This window comes from Oreochromis niloticus, unplaced genomic scaffold (genome assembly GCF_001858045.2).
Source record: "Oreochromis niloticus isolate F11D_XX unplaced genomic scaffold, O_niloticus_UMD_NMBU tig00007327_pilon, whole genome shotgun sequence".
NCBI classification, from domain to species: Eukaryota; Metazoa; Chordata; class Actinopteri; order Cichliformes; family Cichlidae; genus Oreochromis; species Oreochromis niloticus.
This window is the reverse complement of record NW_020328490.1, coordinates 159,434-164,731: the sequence shown is the minus strand read 5'-3', so window position 1 is coordinate 164,731 and position 5,298 is coordinate 159,434. Positions and strand designations below refer to the sequence as shown.

General features: G+C 34.7%; 1 long non-coding RNA gene across 1 annotated transcript; it reads left to right on the top strand.

The window, feature by feature from the left end:
• Window positions 1–3,220: 3,220 nt before the first annotated feature.
• Window positions 3,221–4,285, top strand: LOC112845420 (uncharacterized). The gene is made up of 3 exons (XR_003218226.1): window positions 3,221–3,269; window positions 3,360–3,454; window positions 4,027–4,285. It is a non-coding gene; the product is annotated as an uncharacterized LOC112845420 (long non-coding RNA).
• Window positions 4,286–5,298: the final 1,013 nt, after the last annotated feature.

Below are 5,298 nucleotides of genomic sequence, written 5' to 3'. Positions count from 1 at the left end.
TGAAGTTGTGAAATATGATTCATTAAACATGTTTATGGTTGTTACAGTAAAAATATAACTTTTTCTACTGTGATTTTATGTTTTTTGTCTGATTTTAGATCAATTCTGGTTATACAGTATGATAAAATGAGAACATAACTGTAAATTCAGGCACGTGAGGTTGCGCTAAAAAGAATGATACCAAACAAGGCAAAGTAAATAGTTTTTAAAGGTAAAATGTGGAGAGAAAATCAAGAGTAGTAAAAAAAATGGCCAATTATACCCTGGACGCCGGAGGGTTAAACGTTCTTTGTTTTGTTTTTAAGTAACGCAATAGTTACTTTTCCAAGTAATTAATTACTTTTAGAATATTGTAACTCAGTTACTAACTCAGTTACTTTTTTGAAGAAGTAACTAGTAACTGTAATTGAATTACTATTTCAAAGTGTAAGGAGTTTTCCTGTAATGCAACTCAGATTGGAATAAATGACACTCAGACAGGTTTTACAAATTAACGTGCACGGGAGAGAACTGGACAGGCGCCGTTCCTTCGCTTGACCTCAGTTGCTCTCGTCCGCTCTCCCGTAACACTGCTCTTTTATTGTGGTTACATGAATATGCATAGGTTCATTAACATATGACGTATACCTTGTGTGTGTGTGTGTGTGTGTGGGGGGGGTCGAGATATGACCCCGTGAAGACTCCCCAAAGCTGGTGCCAGGAGTCTAGCGGTCCATCTAAACAAAAGGCTCTTAGACTAAAACAGATACAGAGTAGGTGTCCTCCTATACCATAAATCAGTAAGAGAAGGTACAACCTCTCTCATGCTCCCAGGATGTGTGTGTGAAAGTCAGAGAGCTCTGGAATGCACACAAAGCTTGCACAACGTAACTTCTCTAGTAAAAAAGAGCAAACACATCTAGAAAACCTTAAACAAAATGTACTTCTAAACATAAACATAATAAAATCTTTCAACATTCCCTCCTGTTGTTTGATCTTTTCTCCTATATATACATATACATAGCAACTCACTAACACTGTATCAGTCTATGGCCACTTGTAAAACATTTTAGCCAGGACATCATTAATTAGTGGGTTTTGTGAATAAGTTATATCCAAATGTCTATCTCATTATCATCTTCTTCATTCTGTGGTAGGGTGATGTAAGCATTAATTGAAGCAGTTACCATTTTTGACACCATGTTCTTCAAACAAGGTATGACGCATGAAGTAGAAAGACACAATAACAATAGTAAAACACCAACTAAAACAAGTCCTTTAAACAGCAGGGATTTCCAAGAGCCGCTTAACAACCACGTGAGCCAGTCTTCTGTGTTTGTAACATAGTCTTGTTGTTGTGCATCCCTGAGTTGTCTAAGTATTTTCAAAGCATCAGTCATGTTGGATGAGTGTACATTATCTGGAATGTACGTGCAGCATGTGTTGTTAAAGAGTATGCAGAGTCCTAATAATAATAATAATAATAATAATAATAATAAGCAGCAAATTTCTTGTAGCTTAACAAGATTCATTGCCTTAAATTTAGCCAGATTATCTTGTCCATCTTGTTTTGAACATTACAAGCTAGTTTCCAGTCTCATGTGTGAGATGATTAGACTTGTTTCAAGTATATATTACTTTTCTTATTTAGTCTGTAAATCTAAAATGAACCATTTTACATTTATTTCAAGCAAAAATAGCTTTTAGATAGAGTGTAAAACAAAAAAATATCTTAAAATAAGATCCATTATCTCACTGTTTGAATCAGAGCGAAGGACATGAGGGAGCACGTTCGGACTGGATTCTGTTAAGGTAATTAACTTTTGCTTGCAAACATTTAAGGTTCTTTTAGCTTTGACTTACTGTAGTAACATCAGTCGTGGTCAAATATTAAGTTTTACCAAGGCAGTATTATCAGTTTACTACCAATGGGTAGTTAGCCAAAACTGCCAGCCAGCTAGCTAGCTTAGTTCATTCAGAATGCTGAATTGTTAGCATGCAGTGAGAGTTTAAAATTATTAATGGTGCTAGTTGGGTAAATTTAGTTTCATATACTTAACATAGCTATACAACAAAAGAACTACAGTTGATATCCGCCTTTGCAAAAGTCAGTTTTGCATGTCCCACCCACGGACAATAAAAAGCTGCAGTGGGGTTCCCCCCCTTTCTTAAGCCGCGCGCTCTCTGTCTGCACTGTGCTTGGTGTGTTTGTGTGTGCAACTTGGGAGGACCGATACTGGTTTGAGACAAATCTCACAATCGGGCTCGTAACTTTACAACGCCGTTTTCGAATTCACTTATGGATAACTTAAGCCTACAGCTCCAGCACCAGTCAAACTGTCGGCTTACATCCAGCGTTCTCTGCTGCTTAATTTTTTTTTTTGTTATGGAAAAAGACAGGGGTGTTGGACAGATCTATATTTAACTTAAATGAGGATTTACTTAAGTCATCAAGAGTTAACTCTCAAAATTACATTTAACCAACATGAGTTTATTCAAATTTTATTTGCAAGTCCAGTTTGGGTAATGAAATTAAAGATAACACAAGGGAATAAAATAATGCACATTTATGAATGACATCTTTACCTATAGATTTACTTTAAGCTTCATTTCCGACAGATCATGATTAATCATATAAACTATTGTAAGTTGGAGATGTGAACTTACTTCCAATTATTTATGTTGTAAACTATTAATATAAATCAGGTCACTTTAACCTTGCTGAACCGAGGTAATATTTTTTCTTATGGATGAAGTGGCCTAATCTGAGCTTTGATCATTTGTTGAATGACTTGACAAGCAGTTGGGCACTATTAGTTTTAGTTTGAAAACTAGTTTGGAATAGCCTTGTCATAAATTTTATGTGAGCAATTTTATAAGACTTAACCATGGAAGAACAGTGAAATGTATACATTTAAAAGAGATGTACAACTTTTACTGACTTATTTACAGCTGCCAACATAGATGAGGTCTTGCTCCACACCCTCAGTAGGGACGATTTAAGGGACCTACTTCCAGGGCCTGAAAATTTTATGAGGAGGAAACAGTTGTGGGCTCAAGTTCACAAAGAGGCAAGTTTTGCCGCTTTTGATTGAAAAACACCTAGCACAACACATTTTGTTTAGGACTCCTGTAATATAACTATTTTTGTTTTCTTATTTAGGATGAAACTAAAGAAAAGGTGTCTCATGGATATCTCACCATGTGACAGGGAGAAGATTATGATGCAGATTCAAGTGGTGGATCGAACATGCTTTTGCCACCCAGGAGCAGTTCTGGTGACAACAGTTGTAAGTGAACGATTACAATTATGGCAATAATATTGAATATTGAACTGAAAGTTGATTTAGTTCTTTCTTTCCTGTTCTGTTTAAACATAGCCCTGTTCAGGGCACTACCAACTCTCTTCCTATCACAAGCTGCACCACCCAAGAAGATGGGACATGTCAGTGAAGCACTGATTCATGTCCTTCAGGTCTGGTTTCTTCATATTTGTTATCAAATAATGTCCCTAAAGCATTCACTTTAACAGTTTATTTGGCATATGGCCTTTTTATCCATGCAAGTCCTGCAACAATGTAGTTTATATTTGGAAAAGTGTGCAGAAATCTGAAATGGCACAAACACTGATAGATCAAAAATTTCAATAAAAAAATAATAAAGAAAATCATAAAGAAATTAAAAACAAAATGGAAATAATTACATATTTAACTATCACAGGTGCAGTACCTTTGTCATTTCCTGAAGTGTGTAAAGACATAATCCTAACAGTGATGAGGCAGAATTTATTACATTTTTCAAACATGAATATTTGGGATTTTCTATACAGTATTTGTCATGGTCTGTAGCGCATCTAAAGAAAAATACATTAATATGGTCTGTAGCGCATCTGATCTATGGTTGTCATCATTCAATATCACCCCAGGGGTGCACCCCAAAGGGATCAATAAAGTAAAGTCTACTTGTGGTTAAGTATTTGAACTACCCTGATAGCTTTGGAGTTTCTCCGTACATGTACAATTTGTCTTTGTTTTCTTTTGCCAACAGAAGATCCAGCGTCAGCCCTGTTCAGCTCTTTGAAGGGTCCCGCTGTCTTATTGCAGTTGAACCACTCCCATCACCACATTTGCCACAGATGACCTTGGAGAAGGTTTGCTGTATCTTATGGCATACTACTACACCCTGCATCTTACCTATCCTAAATGTGTGGCAACGCTTCTGTCTGTCATTCAGACAGAAGCGTTAAAAGACAAAATCCATGAGCAAGACACCACAGGCTCATACAAAAAAGTCATGGCAGGCTGTAGGAATTTTATTGAAACATAGAGCTGTTTGAACAAGATTTAGCTTAGGTCTGTGTTGGAAGGTTTGGACCTGATAGCTTTGAAGTTGAAATTGATACTTGAATTTATTTATTTATTTTTTAATTCTTTGTTCTGTATTACATTAATAAAAGTACTTTTTTTCTTTAAACACATCTGTTCTGCAAATTCTGTTTAAAATTTCAAATGCTCATTTTATATGTTGAGTAGTTAACTGGTTTAACAGTTCTAAAAGGAACACAAAATAACAATGTTACACTTACAATGTGTCTTTAAATTTTTGTATACTATGATTGACTGAAATATTTGTTACTGTTTGGAGAGTTTGTTTCCAATAAAGGTCATGCACACAGTATACTTTGCCTGCTTTCATTTGGTATACAGGCTTTGTCCTGTTTAAGATTAAAAGAAGAATTCGCTTGTTTAGTGGGTCTTGTTTTAAGAGCTTTTCTCTCAAAGTAACATAAAAAATGAAAACTTAATTAAAGCACTTACAGACTTATTTTGGGTTTGACTTAACAGAGTTCTTGGAATAGCTAATTCACGACTTGTTTTAAGATATCTCTTACTTGTCTAAAGTCTAGATATATTTTCTTATTTTGAGAATTCTTATCAAGTGTAATTTTCTTACTGCACTGGCAGATTATTTCACTAAATTTAAGAAGATTTAGACTACAATCTAATATTTTTTAACTTATTTAAGATGGGTAATTTTGCAGTGTTTCTTTAAAATGATTTAATGTACTAGTTTTTAGATTATTTGCCTTGATTTGTTCTTTAGAATAAGTGTTTTATGCCCATTTTCAGATTTAATTTCTTCAACATTTTGCTTAGAACAAGTGGTTAAAGCTTATTTTAGGTTTCAATTGCCGTGATTGGTTGCCTGGAATAAGTGTGTAAGGATTATTTTAAGATTTAACTATCTTATTTGTTCCCTAGAATAAGTGGTTAAATTTTATTTTAAATTTCAATTGTTCTGATTTGTTGCCTGGAATAA